Raw genomic sequence first — 15,828 nt, forward strand, 5'->3', positions numbered from 1 at the left:
GTCTCTTAGGCTGTCTTCATTTCTTTTCATTCTTTTTTCTTTATTCTGTTCCGTGGCAGTGAATTCCACCATTCTGTCTTCCAGGTCACTTATCCGTTCTTCTGCCTTAGTTATTCTGCTATTGATTCCTTTTAGTGTATTTTCCATTTCAGTTATTGTATTGTTCATCTCTGTCTGTTTGTTATTTAATTTTTCTAGGTGTTTGTTCTTTAATTCTTCTAGGTCTTTGTAAAACATTTCTTGCATCTTCTTGATCTTTGCCTCCATTCTTTTTCTGAGGTCCTGGATCATCTTCACTATCATTATTCTGAATTCTTTTTCTGGAAGGTTGCCTATCTCCGCTTCATTTAGTTGTTTTTCTGGGGTTTTATCTTGTTCCTTCATCTGGTACATAGTCCTCTGCCTTTTCATTTTGTCTGTCTTTCTGTGAATGTGGTTTTCGTTCCTCAGGCTGCAGAATTGTAGTTCTTCTTGCTTCTGCTGTCTTCTCTCTCCAGCATGGTTTTAGAGGCTGAAAAAAATTAAACCAGCCCTAAAAAATGACTGTAGCTAAGTAGAGCATTTAATTGAAGTTGACATTTGGATTCATCCAGTGATTGTATACTCTGCTCCTTAGGCAAAATTGTTAAGTAGATAAAGTCTGTCTTCAGAGATCCTCTCCACAGGCATCCTCTCTGATTTCCTCACTCGCTTTATAACATTTTTAGGTTTCCTTGCCACTTTCCCCACCGATACCTATAGCACCTCCCCTTAGTTGTATTTTTGTGTATCGTTCCATGTTTTGGGTTTTCAATAAAAACCTTAATTGAAGTGTAATTGATACACAATGAACTGTCCCTAGTTAAAGAGTACAATTTGATAATTTTTGACATATATGTACCCCCGCAATCACTACAGTCAAGGCAGTGAACATACCAGACACCTACCAAAGGTTCCTCATGCTTCTTTGTAATCCCCCCTCCTTTCTCTCCCTGAACCCCACTCTATCCCCACACACAGCTCTCTGTTTCCTGTAGCCATAGATTCGTTTTTATTTTCTAATATTTTATGTAAATGGAATCATACAGTATGTATTTGTTTGTGGTTTGGCTTTTTTCATTGAGTATTATTATTTTGAGATTCATCCTTGTTGTTTTGCATATCAGTAATTTGCTCTTTTATTACTGAGTAGTATTCCATTGTACTGATATACCACAATTTATCTCTTCACCTGTTAGTGTGTATTTGGGTTGTTTCTAAGTTTGGCCTAATACAAATAAAACTGCTATGAGAAATATGCACAAGTCTTTGTCTGGACATATGTTTCCATATTTCTTAGGTATTTATCTAGGATATAGAGATGGCTGGGTCACATGGTAGATCTATGTTTAACTTTTTAAGAAACTGTTAAACTCTTTTCCAAAGTAATTTTTCCATTTTATATTCCTGCCATTAGTGTATGAGAATTCCATTTGCTCAACATCTTTGCCAAGCCTTGGTATTTTTGGTTTTAGTTTTAGAAATTCTAATAGATATGTAGTGCTATCTCTTTGTGGTTTTAATGCTCATTTCTCTAATGAATAACAATGTTAATTATCTTTTCATGTGCTATTTACCAATCGTGTAACTTTTTTGAAGTCTCTTTAAATCTTTTGCCTATTAAAAAAATGTTTTTTTATTACTGAAAATTTGAGGCTTCTTTATATATTCTTTTTTTTTTTTTTGTCTCTGTTGGGTCTTTGTTGCTGCACACAGGCTTTCTTTAGTTACAGTGAATGGGGGCTACTCTTTGTTGTGGTATGTGGGCTTCTCATTGTGGTGGCTTCTCTTGTTGTGGAGCAGGGGCTCTAGGTGCATGGGCTTCAGTAGTTGTGGCTCACGGGCTCTAGAGCACGGGCTCAGTAGTTGTAGTGAATGGGCTTAGTTGCTGCACAGCATGTGGGATCTTCAGGGCTTGAACCCGTGTCCCCTGCATTGGCAGGCAGATTCTTAACCACTGCACCACCAGGGAAGCTCTTTATATATTCTTGATATAAGTTCTTTATCAGATTTGTGATTTGCAAATGATTTCTCCTAGGTCAAGACTTGTCTTTTCATTCTCTTAACAGTGTCTTTCTCAGAGCAAAAGTTCTTAATTTTGATAAAGTCTAACTTATTAATTTGTTCTTTTATAGATCATGTATTTGGTATTGTTGCTGAGAAGTCTTTGCCTAACCCAAGGTCATAAAGGTTTTCTTCTATAGCTTATTCTATAAGTTTTACACTTTTAGATTTTATATCTAAGTCTACAATCCACTTTGAGTTGGCTTTTATATATGGTGTGGTATGAATCTTTTTTTTTTTTCAACCTATGAATATCCAATTGTTTATTACCTTTTGTTGAAAAGAATGTGTATCCCCCACTGAACTGCTTTTGTTTCTTTGTCAAAAATTAATTTGTTATTTATGTAGGTCTAATTCTGGACTCTCTTCTGCTGCATTTATCTATTTTTTAAAATTTATACACCAGCACAAAACTTGAAGTCAGGTCTTGCTCCTTTTTAAAATGTTGCTGTGGCTATTCCAGGTCATTTCCATTTCCATATAAATTTTAAAATCAGCTTGTTAATTTTACACAAAAGCCTACTGGGATTTTGACTGGAATTGCATTGAATCTATAAATTAGTTTGGGTAGAACTGACAGCTTAAGGATATTGAGTCATATTGATCAATTAACATGGAATATCTGTCCATAGAGTTAAGCAATGTTTTGTGATTTTCAGTATACAAATTTTGCATATCTTTTGTCAGATTTATTCCCTAGTATTTCATACTTTTGTCCTATTGTAAATGCTACTGTTTTTTTAAAAAAAATCTCTATTTCCAATTGTCTGTTGCAGGTAATAGAAATACAGTTGATTTTTGTACATTGACCTTGCATCCTGCAATCTTCCTTGACTCACCTATTGTTCTAATAGCTCTTTCATAGATTCTGTAGGATATTCCACATACATTATTATGTTCCTGCTAATAAAGACAGTTTTACTTCCTTGCCATGTTCCTGATTTTAGGGGGAAAGCATTCAGATATTCACCATTAAGTATGATGTTTACTGTAGGTTTTTTCTAGATGCCCTTTATCAGGTTGAGAAAGTTCCTTTCTATCCCATGTTTTCTGGGAGATTGTATAATGCATGGATGTTGGATTTTTTTAAAATTAAAGAAATTGTTTTTTATTTTTGGCTGCATTGAGTCTTCATTGCTGCTCATGGGCTTTCTCTAGTTGCAGTGAGCGGGGGCTACTCCTCATTCGGGTACGCAGGCTTCTCATTGCAGTGGCTTCTCTTGTTGCAGATTATGGGCTCTAGGCATGCAGGCTTCAGTAGTTGTGGAACGTGGGCTCAGTAGCTGTGGTGCATGCGCTTAGTTGTTCCGTGGCATGTGGGATCTTCCCAGACCAGGGGTCAAACCCATGTCCCCTGCAGTGGCAGGCGGATTCTTAACCACTGTGCCACCAGGGAAGTCCTGGATGTTGGATTTTGTCAAATGATTTTTCTGCATCTATTGAGGGGTTCATGTGGCTTTCATTTTTTCTAATCTGTTAATGTGGCCAATTATATTAATTGATTTTTTTGAGTATTAAACCAAGCCGCATGACTTGTGGGATCTTAGTTCCCCCACCAGGAAATGAACCCGGGCCGGAGCAGTGAAAGTGCCGATTCCTAACCACTGGACCAACAGGGAACTCCCTTTTACTAGTTTCTTAAGGTAGAAAATGAGGTCATCAATTTGAGGCTTTTCTTTTTTTTCTATTATAGGCATTTAGTGTTCTAGACTTCACTCTAACTACTATTGGCCGTATTTCATAAATTTTGATACATTGCGTTTTCATTTTCATTTACTTCAAAATACTTTCTAACTTCCGTTTTGATTTCTTCTTTGATGAATTGGTTATTTGAAAGTGTGTTGTTCAGTTTTCAAATAGTTGAGATTTTCTAGATATGTTTATGTTTTAATTCTAATTTAATTCTATTTTGTTCAGAGAACATACTTTGTATAATTTGAGTCCTTTTAATTATTGAAGCTTGATTTATGGCCCAGATTATGGTCTCTCTCACTACATGTTTTGTTTGCACTTGAAAATAATTCTGTTGAGTGAAGCGGTCTATAATTTAAGTTACATCAAATGGTTGATAGTCTGTTTCAGTCTTCTATATTCTTACTGGTTTTCCATTTGTTCTATCAATTATTGAATGAGAATGTTGAAATCTCTGCCTATAATTGTTGGTTCTTCTAATTCTCTTTGCAGTTTTATCAGTTTTTGTTTCATATTTTGAAGTTTGTCATTAGGTGCATAAGCATTTAAGGCTTGTTATATTCTCTTGATGAATTGACACTTTTATCTGTGTGAGGTGAACTTCTTTATCATTGGTAATTTCTTTTCTCTAAAAAGCAGTAATATTTACTATGTCTGATATTATTATAGCTACTCCACGTTTTAAAATCATTGTTATCATAGTATATTTTCCTTCATCCTTCTTAAAAATTAATTTTATTTTATTTTTGGCTGCATTGGGTCTTCATTGCTGCATGTGGGCTTTTCTCTGGTTGCGGCAAGTGGGGGCTACTCTTCGTTGCGATGCACAGGCTTCTCATTGTGGTGGCTTCTCTTGTTGTGGAGCATGGGCTCTAGGTGTGTGGGCTTCAATACTCGTGGCACATGGGCTCAGTAGTTGTGGCTCACAGGCTCTAGAACGCAGGCTCAGTAGTTGTGGTGCACGGGCTTAGTTGCTCCGCGGCGTGTGGGATCTTCCTGGACCAGGGCTCAAACCTGTGTCCCCTGCATTGGCAGGCAGATTCTTAACCACTGCATCACCAGGGAAGCCCTTCCTTCATCCTTTTACTTTTAATCTTTGTATTTGAGTCTTTTTAAAAATTCAATCTAACAACTGATGCTTTTATTTGGGATATTTAGACCATTCATATTTAATGTGATTATTGCTATAGTTGGGTTTAAGCTTACCATTTAACAATGAAAAATTTCTATTTTCCAGTAGATTTTCTATTTTCTCATCTGTTTTTTATTCTTCTTTATTGTCTTTATTTGCCTACATTTGGATTGAATATTTTTTATGACTTACTAGTTATGGCTTACTAGCTATAGAATTGCTTTAGGGTTTATAGTGATAAGTTAGAGAGGCCACACTTCACATATTGATGTCAGACTCAAGAGTATAAGAACTTTGCAATAGTATACTTTCATTTCTCCCCTCCTGGGCTTTGTGGTATTTATATCTCACATTGTATTTCTATATAAGTTATAAACCTAACAATACCTTGCTATCATTTCTGCTCTAAGTAGTCACTTATCCTTTAAACAGGTTTAGAAATTAAAAAAAAAAATCTGTTAACCCTTGTATATCTGGCGCTCTTCTTTCCTTTGTGTAAATCCGTACTTCCATCTGGTATCATTTTTCTTCTGCCTGAAGGACTTATGGTGATAAATTCTTTCAGCTTTTACACGTCTGAAAGTTTTTATTTTCTTTTCATATTTAAAGATCTTTTTGCTGTGTATAGAACTCTAGGTTGACTTAAAAAATACATCAAAATTATTGCTCCATTGTCTTTTGTTCTGCATTACTTCCAATGAGAAATCTGCTATCTCCCTCATCTTTGTTCCTCTGTATATAACATATTGTCTTTTTTTTTTTCCTGGTTGCCTAATTTTTTTCTTTTTATTAGTGATTTAAGATAATTTAAATATGATGTGCCTTGGTATGTTTTTCTTTAATTTTCTTGTGATCCGGGTTTGTCGAGCTGCATTTGAACTACTTGGATCTAAGGGTTTATAGCTTTCATCAAATTTGAGAGAATTTTGGTCATTATTCCTTCAGTTATTTTTTCTGTCTCCCCCTCTCTTTCTTTGTTTTTAGGGACTCCAATCATTAGTATATAAGGTTACTTAAAATTGTTCTGTTCATTTTCTGTCCTCCCTTCCTTCTTTCCTCCCTTCCTTCCTTCTTTCCTTTGTCTTTTTTCTCTCTTTGTTTCATGTTGGGTAGTTTCTATAACTATGTCTTCAAGTTCATTAATCTTTTTCCCCTCTGCAATGTCTAATGTTAATTTTAATCCCATTCCATTATTTTTCTTTTTAGACATTGTAGTTTTGATCTCTAGAAGTTTGAGTTGGACCTTTTTATACCTTCCACATTTTTATGTAACATATTTAATCTTTCTTCTTGCTTCTGGAACACAAAGAATATAGTTATAATAATTTTTAATGTTTAGCTGCTAATTCTATTGTCTGTGTCATTTCTGGTCAGTTTCAATTGATTTGTTTTTCTGGTCTTAGCAGGCTCTGAGCAATGCTGTAGCTCTACTGACCAGACCAGACTCTCTAGCTTGCACTTCAGTTCACCCTGCCCTGTGGGACCTAGTGATTTGGAGCTGACCATTCACTTTGGGGCCAGTCCTCTAGCTGGGTGGTCCTTCCCACCAGACCCCTCATACTCCTAGCTTACTTCCCTCTCCTCTGCTTGGCCAGTCCTCTTCTGGATCCAGGATGCCTGGTGACCAAGGCTGCACAGGCTATGTCAGTCAGTAAAAATAATACTTTTTTATTTTGCAAATAAACCACAGTTATTTTTCACAAATAAATGTTATTATTTTTCTAGATTATAGATATAATTCATGCCCATGCAGACAACTTGGAAATTTTAGAAAAATATGTATAACAAAGTGAAAGTTACCAATAACTAACTACTACTAATATTTTTTATGCTTCTGTCTGTTTTACATAGTTGATCTTATACTGTATACACACTTTAAATTCTTTAAATTCTGCTCGTTTTCAGTTATCTTTTCCTATATCACTAAAAAATTTTAATGATTTCTGCTATTTCATCATAGAGGCATGCCATAATTTATGTAACTATTTCCCTATAATAGGACATTTTTAGCTTGTTTTCATTTTTTTCCTGTTATGTCTTTCTGCATAATTTCTTCCTGCATTTGCGATTATTTCTTTAGGATAGATTCCCAGAAATGGAACAACAGGAATTAACCTTTTCAGGCACTTAAAACATAATGCCAGGGACTTCCCTGGTGGTCCAGTGGTTAAGAATCCCCTTCCAATGCAGGGGACGTGGGTTCAATCCCTGGTCGGAGAACTAAGATCCCACATGCCTCGGGGCAACTAAGCCCTCACCCGCAACTACTGAGTCTGTGAACTCTGGAGCCTGCGCCACAACAAAGACCGGGTGCAGCCAAAAAAAAAAAAAAAAAACAGAGAGAGAGAGAGAGAAAGAAAAAACAGTGGTTATAACAATGTACATTTAAATTCAATCAGAATTTGACACGACTTTCAGTTTCACTAGGTAAATGTTTTTAAACTCTACAAGTTTGTTTATTAAAGCAAGAGATACTATTTAATAAACTTGATATTTACCTTAGATTAGTCAGTTGAGAAAATTTTTTAGGAAGCTATCTAACTGTAGGAGAAAGTTTTTATTCTACTTTCAGATCTATTTAAAAACATTCATTTGGGGCTTCCCTGGTGGTGCAGTGGTTGGGAGTCCGCCTGCCGATGTAGGGAACGCGGGTTCGTGCCCTGGTCCAGGAGGATCCCACAGGCTGTGGAGTGGCTGGGCCCGTGAGCCGTGGCCGCTGAGCCTGCGCGTCCAGAGCCTGTGCTCTGCAACGGGAGAGGCCACAACAGTGAGAGGCCCGCGTACCGCAAAAAAAAAAAACCCAAAAACCAAAAAAACAAACAAACAAAAACATTCATTTGCACCCATTTTATAACCACAACAAAGTACATCCTTTTTCTTTCATTTGCAGTCCTACATTAGCATTAATTTGACAAATCACACTGTAGAATGAACACGTTATATCTTCCTTAATTTGGGTGAGAGTTTCTTTCCGTGATTAATGCCAAGAACACACATAACAAGATAAAAACAGTAAGATAAAGAATACAAAGAATAAGGGAAAAAGTGCTAATAGGAACCTAAGTTAATGATCGCATCTGGGCATTGATTTTTAAATCAGAGTTTTGTGGCATTTTTTTACACACTTTTTCTTTGTTTGTTTTGTTTTATTTTTTTGCCCTTGGGCTCTTCAGGCAGTTTGTAAGAACTGAGTGGGATGAGACAGCAAGTCAGAGGCTGGGGAGGTTCCTGGCACCTCAACATCAACCTCAGAGGCCCTCTGGGGGTGCTGGGATGGCATTTTCTCACTGGAAAGCACTCATCTATCATATTCACATTCTCCCAGGAAACCCCTCAGAGGGCACAATTGCCTTAGAGGAAAACTCTCCAGGAACTCTTGTGGCATTCGGTGGGCAGCATTTCACAGACCATCGGCCTCTGTGGCGGGATGACAATTTGTCTTTGACTTCAACAAGGGTCCTTTGCACACTGATGCAGCAGGAAGTGGAAAACCACGACCCTGCTATTGTGCTAAGAAGTCATTATTGCCAGACAGAGCAGAAGTAGGGACTGCAGATAATGGGCCTCTCAGGCTGTCCAGAAATCATTACACGACTGAGGAAGAGGCAGCAACTGTTTTAAATCCCATTAGTGGGGCTGATGGGCTGTCTGGGACAGGATGCCTATCCCTGAACCAACAGCTTAGAATAACTTCTCCTTATTAACCCTCTAATGTTGGGAAATGTCATTTCCCAGGCTGCATTTCCACCACTTTTCCAAAGAGGAGAGGAAAGTGTGTTAGGTGCCTCACACATGATCTCACTGAATTCTAGCAACTACCTTCTGAAGTTGGTTTTAATTCCTCTGTGCAGGTGAAGAGGCTGAACTCTGCTCAAGGTCACAAAGGTAGTCAGTGACGGACTCAAGATTGGAATCTGGATGTCTGACTCTAAAGCCCACATTCCTTTCATACACCAGTTGACTCCAAAATGCTGTGTGTATGTGACTGAGGAGGTACCAGAGTACAGCAGCTCATGAATGACCTTCACAGTGGGTGACACTAATGACTTGGGCCTTAGTGCTAAGCCTTGAAACACACATTTTTGCCTACTTGAAATACCCAATAGCTCTGTATACACTCCATTTTCAGAATTTATCAATACTTATGCCATTGTTTAATCCTCTTTCCCTTTTTAGAAAAAGCTTCCTTCCTAGTCTTTGTTCTGTAATGAGCATAATAGATTCGGTTAGTTTCATAAGCTGATTGCCCAAGATGGCCTAATAAAAGGGAAATGGGGAGGAGCAGCATTCATTTAATTTCTTTTATTCCACTACCTAATTTAAACATTTCCAATTCTCCTCTGAATTTTCTTAAGCTTAAGGGTTTTACAAAATGAGTAATTGTAATTGTGGCTTTTGGGGAATAATTTTTATTTGTTTAAGTGTCTACAGATTATTATTAAAAGGCTTTTAAATACTTTTTAGAATAGCATTATGATTACAAAGTGATATTATGATGATGTCTTCTAATGACTTTGTGCTTTACAGAATTACATGATACCTAAAGGGTCATGGTTATAGTATATGCTGAAGGTAGGTGTCTTTAAAAAATGTTCACCTTTTTTTCATTATGCTATTTTGGGTATTGAATAATTCATTGCCATAACATAAAAAAAGTCCTCAATAACAAAAACATGTTTTCAGTTAAGGACCACCTTTTTTTTTTTTTTTAAATCAGAGTAGCCTTAGGCTTGCAAAGCTAGATTGTATAAACCTGTTTATACAGAAAAATTGCCAATTCCAATGTTTTTGTCACTTTGGTTCCACTTACTTTACAGAATAGTCATGAGGCAAATCAGTGGCCAAAACAAAAATAGTATACAGAAATAATCTGTCTCTTAAGGAGTCTTTTTCCATGTTGTAACCAATGCTTAACTGTATTTATTCCAGGTGCCTATGGTGCTCTGCTGGGCTGGTTAGTAATGTCTTCAGCTTTTAAGATGTAACGTTAGCAAAAACTTACCTTTTGCGTTACTTGGAAATCTTTTGGAGTATTCGAAACTCAGAACTATTTTTCAAACTTGGCTACATATTGGAATGAAAGAATGTTCTGGGCATGAGGGCAATAAAATAGGCAGATGCTGGAATCCACATGATTCTTAACAATCTGCAGGTGGGTTACCCACTGTGTGGCTGTCCCACAACAGACATCTCATCTCAGGAGAGCTTTTCCTTGCTAAGAACAGTATTTCCGAGGAGCCCTCCCCTTATACAAGTCAATCAGTCTCCAGACCTTGATTAAATGCCTTATGTATTAGGCATTTATGGTGGTAGTAATAGGTGTATATGGAAAATTCAAGGATGAGGAAGATAGAACGCTGACCTTCAGTCTGTGGGCATTCTTGAAAGGTTTTAAAACATGGGATTGCATTTCAATAGTTAGAAACAGGAAAAGTAAACTCCAGGTTGGAGAGAATGGTGTATATTTGACTGGTTGTAGGATAGTTGTAGCTGGAGCTACATATATATACACACAGAGAGAGAGAGAGAGAGAGAGAGAGAGAGAGAGAGAGAGAGGGTCTTTCCTCTTTAATCCTTTTGTGAGGTGGAATCTATATGAAAATCTGTATTTATAATGGAGGCTTAGCTCAGGTGTAAGAAGAAGTTTAAGTCATAAAATTTAAATAGGAAGAAGTTACAAAGCCATGGGTAGCAGGAAATAGTTGACAATACAAGGCAAGGATAATTGAAGTTTTATAGGCCAAGTTTTGAATGGCTGTTAATAGTTGAGTGTTATAAGGTTAATTTGAGTAGCTGATGTTACCTTGTGAGGATGTACGTTTAACTGAAAGAATTTTGTAATGGCAAAATCACATGAGTTGAAACTCAGGAGAGCCTTAGTTGTGGCTCTGGGTTTTCTAGGAACTAAGGCTGGGATTTTAATTCCCTTGGGCCTTATTTTCTTCATCTGTGAAATGATGGAGCTGGACTCAGAGGTTCCTTAAAGCTATAACATTCTCTGATTTTAGACTTAGAAAAGTGGCAAGCAGAGATGGCCAGTGGTCTGCACACCCTCTAAGTAGCGCAGGCGCGTGGAGAGAGGACGTGAGGGGCGGGGCCCGCCACGTGTGGAGTCAGGCGTCTCTGCTGGTTCTCTGTGAAGCGTGGGCATCCCCCCACACTCAGTCTGAAGCTGGCGCCACAGAGGTGCAGGCATAAGGAGCGCCCAAGATGGTGGAGCCCAAAGACCCTCAGCTCACCTCCTCTCATGAGCATACCAAAATTAGAAAATATCTCCTATAACTAAATACATAAAGAAGGAACCACAACGAGACAGGTAGAGGGGCAGACTCGTGATATATTCAAATAGCATTACGCCCCTCCTCTGCCCCCTGCGGGTGACACACGAACTGGAGACTAATTGTATTGCATAGTATCTCTCGCAGGAGTGAGAGTTCTGAGCCCACGTCAGGCTCCTCAGCCCAGGTTTCCAGTGCCGGGAAGACGAGCCCCCATAGCATTTGGCTTTAAAGACCAGTGGGGCTTAATTGCAGGAGCCCCACATGACTGAGGGAAATAGAGACTTCATTCTTTTTATATATATATATATCCCAATCTCCCAATTCATCCCCCCCACCCCCGCTTTCCCCCCTTGGTGTCCATATGTTCTCTACATCTGTGAGAGACTTCACTCTTAAAGGGTGCACACAAAATCTCAGGCACTGGGACCCAGGGCAAAAGCAGTAATTTGATAGGAGCCTGAGTCAGATCTACCTGCTGGTCTTGGAGGATCTCCTGGAGAGGCAGGGGCTGGCTCTCTCATTCTGGAGAATGGACACGAGGGGCAGCCATATTGGGTGGCAGCCATATTTGGGAGGTTGTTCTACCGCGTAGAAGCTGGGGCTGGGGTGCTCGACCCTCCCTCTAGCTCATTAGTGCCATGACTTGGCCTTACCCAACAACCTGTAGGCACCAGTGATGAGACCCCTCAGGCCAAACAACTAACTGGGTGGGGATGTGGCCCCGCCCATCAGCAGCTAGGCAGTCTAAAGAGCCCAGGGGAATTCCCTGGTGATTCAGTGGTTAGGACTCCACACTTCCACTGCAGGAGGCATGGGTTTGATTCCTGGTCCGGGAACTAAGATCCCACATGCCACATGGCACCCCCCTCCCCCACAAAAAAGATTAAAAAGCTCACAGTCACCTCTATACACTGCCTTGCCCACCAGAGGGCAGACACCAGACCCAAGAAAACTGTGATCCCAAAATGCATGCCAGCCCCCACCATGGGACCAGCTGGGCCCTGGCCTTGCCTATTAGTAGGCCAACCCAACCTTTGGGACACCCCGGACCCCATACCCAACTGTGACAGGAATTACCACCCCCCCAACCCCACCACCAAGTTTCTGAAACGAGCTCTGGTTAACCAAAGGCTTGCAACAACTGAAGGAGTATTCAAGAAAACAGCTGAATCTTGGTAAGAGCATTGAGCTTTGTAGTATTTTAACTTGCCCTATTTTCATCTCCCTTTTCCCAGCTCTACAGTAGCTTTGAAAACCAAACAAAATATTTAATACAAAAGAAGCAGAAAGGGATGAATAAAGGAACAAAAAAGACATAAGACATATAAAAAACATAGGAAAAGGGCAGACATAAGTCTTATCTTATGGGTAATTACATTAAATATAAAGGATTAAAAGGCAGACATTGGCAAAATGGATAAGAAAACATGATCCAACTATGCGTTGTCTATAAAAGACACTCTTCAGATTCAAAGACACAAATAGATTGAAAGTAAAAGGGTAGAAAAAGATACATTATGCAAACAATAGCCAAATGAGAGCTGGAGTAGCTACATTAGCAGGAGACAAAATAGACTATAAGACAAAATTTGTTACTAGACATGAAGAAAAACACTTTATAATGATGAAAGTGTCAGTCCATCAAGGAAACAAACAATAATCATAGACATATATATGCACTCAACAACAGAGCGCCCAAAGGAAGAAAAATGTGATAGAATTGAAGGAAGAAATAGACAATTTAACAACACTAATGGCTTGCAAACTAGTGTTTGCAAGTAAATAGAAGGAAATAGAAGACCAACAAGGAAATAGAAGACATGAACAATATTATATAAATCATCCAGACCTAACACCATAGAACACTCCACCCCCAAAAAAGTAGAATACACATTTTTCTCAAATGATATGGAATATTCTTTAGTATAGACCATATGTTAGGCCATAAAACAAATGTCACTAAATTTAAAAGGACTGAAATCATATGTTCTCTAATTACATGGAATGAAATTAAGAATAATTAATAAAAGGAATTTGGGGAAATTCACAAATATGTGGATGCCAGACAACACACTTCTAGATAGTCAGTGAGTGAAAGGAGAAATCACAAGGGAAATTAGAAAATACTTTGATATGAATGAAAACAAAAACACAAACTTATGGAGTGCAGCTAAAGCAGTGTTTAGAGAGAAATTTGCAGCTGTAAATGCTTATATAAAGAAGAAAGATCTCAAATAAATGACCCAACTTTTCACCTTAAGAAACTAGATAAAGTAGAGCAAAGTAAACCCAAAATAAGCATAAAAAAGGAAATAATAAAGATTAGAATGGAAATAACCAGTTGAAAAGAGAAAACCAATAGAGAAAATCAACAAAACCAAAAGTTGGTTCTTTAACCAGATCAACAAAATTGACAAATGTTAAAAGGAATAAAAGGATTATAAGGAAATACTATGAACAATTATATGGCAACAAACAGATAACCAAGATGAAATGAATATGTAAATACCCAAGAAAATTTGGTATATGATATACCGTAGAGAACTGAAAACATGTCCATTCAAAAACTTGCATGTGAATGATTGTTGCAGCATTATTCATAGTAGCCAAAAAGTGGAAATAACATAAATGTACATTAGTTGATGAACAGGTGAAAAAAATATGGTGTAGCCCTATAATAGAATATTATTCAGCCAAAAAAAGGAACGAAGTAATAATAAATGCTACAACATGGATGGACCTTGAAAACATTTTTTTAAATTTTTTTTTTATTAAAAAAAGTTTTTTAGGGCTTCCCTGGTGGCACAGTGGTTGAGAGTCTGCCTGCCGGTGCAGGGGACGTGGGTTCGTGCCCCAGTCTGGGAGGATACCACATGCTGCGGAGCGGCTGGGCCTGTGGGCCATGGCCGCTGGACCTGCGCGTCTGGAGCCTGTGCTCTGCAGCGGGAGAGGCCGCAGCGGTGAGAGGCCCGCGTACTGCAAAAAAAAAAAAAAAAAAAAAAAAAAATTTTAAACATCTTTATTGGAGTATAATTGCTTTACAATGGTGTGTTAGTTTCTACTTATAAAAAAATGAATCAGCTATACATATACATATATCACCATATATCCTCCCTCTTGCGTCTCCCTCCCACCCTCCCTATCCCACCCCTCTAGGTGGTCACAAAGCACCGAGCTGATCTCCCTGTGCTTTGCGGCTGCTTCCCACTAGCTATCTGTTTTACATTTGGTAGTGTATATATGCCCATGCCACTCTCTCACTTTGTCCCAGCTTACCCTTCCCCCTCCCTGTGTACTCAAGTCCATTCTCTACGTCTGTGTCCTTATTCCTGTCCTGCCCCTAGTTCTTCAGAACAATTTTTTTTTTTTTTTAGATTCCATATCTATATGTTAGCATAAGGTATTTGTTTTTCTCTTTCTGACTTACTTCACTCTGTATGACAGACTCTAGCGGACCTTGAAAACGTTAAGTTAAATGAAAGAAGCCAGCGGGCTTCCCTGGTGGCGCAGTGGTTGAGAGTCTGCCTGCCGATGCAGGGGACACGGGTTCGTGCCCCAGTGCGGGAGGATCCCACATGCCGCGGAGCAGCTGGGCCCGTGAGCCATGGCTGCTGAGCCAGCGCGTCCGGAGCCTGTGCTCTGCAACAGCAGAGGCCACAACAGTGAGAGGCCCGCGTACCGCAAAAAAAAAAACAAAACGAAAGAAGCCAGTAACAAAAGGCCACATAATGTATGATTCCATTTATATTAAATGTACAGAATAGAGCCACAGAGACAGGAAGTAGATTAGTGGTCTCTGGGTGCGGGGGATGGGCAGGACTGCTAATGGTTTGTTTGAGGGGTGAAGAAAATATTCTGGAATTAGATAGTGGTGAGGATTTGTGTTAGTTTCCTAGGGCTGTGTGGCAGATTGCCATAAACTTGGTGGCTTAAAACAACAGAAATTTATTCTCTCACAGTTCTGGAGACCAGAAGTCTGAAATCAAGATGTCAGCAGTGTTGGTTCTTTCTGCAGAGGCTCTGAGGGAGAATCCATTCACTGCCTCTTTCCTAGCTTTTAATGGCTGCTGGAAATTCTTGGCATTCCTTGGCTTGTGGACACTCTAATCCCTGCCTCCATCTTTTTTCTTTAAATTAAAATGGTTTTTATTTTATTGAAGTATAGTTGATTTACAATGCTGTGTTATTTACTGCTGTACAGTGAAGTGACTCAGTTATACATATATATATATATATTCTTTTTCATATTCTTCTCCATTATGGTTTATCACAGGATATTGAATATAATTCCCTGTGCTATACATTAGGACCTTGTTGTTTATCCATTCTGTATATACCAGTTTGCATCTGCTATTCCCAAAATTCCAATCCATCTCTCTCCCATCCCCCTCCACCTTGGCAACCACCAGTCTATTTCTCTATGTCCGTGATTCTGTTTCTGTTTCATAGATAGGTTCATTTGTGTCATATTTTAGATTCCATATATTAGTGATCTCTTAGGTATTTGTCTTTCTCTTTCTGACTTACCTCACTTAGAATGATGATCTCTAGGTCCATCCATGTTGCTGCAAATGGCATTATTTCATTCTCTTTTATGGCTGAATAATAGTCCATTGTATATATGTACTACATCTTCTTTAT

The sequence above is a fragment of the Globicephala melas genome, chromosome 4 (genome assembly GCF_963455315.2).
Source record: "Globicephala melas chromosome 4, mGloMel1.2, whole genome shotgun sequence".
Classification (NCBI taxonomy): domain Eukaryota; kingdom Metazoa; phylum Chordata; class Mammalia; order Artiodactyla; family Delphinidae; genus Globicephala; species Globicephala melas.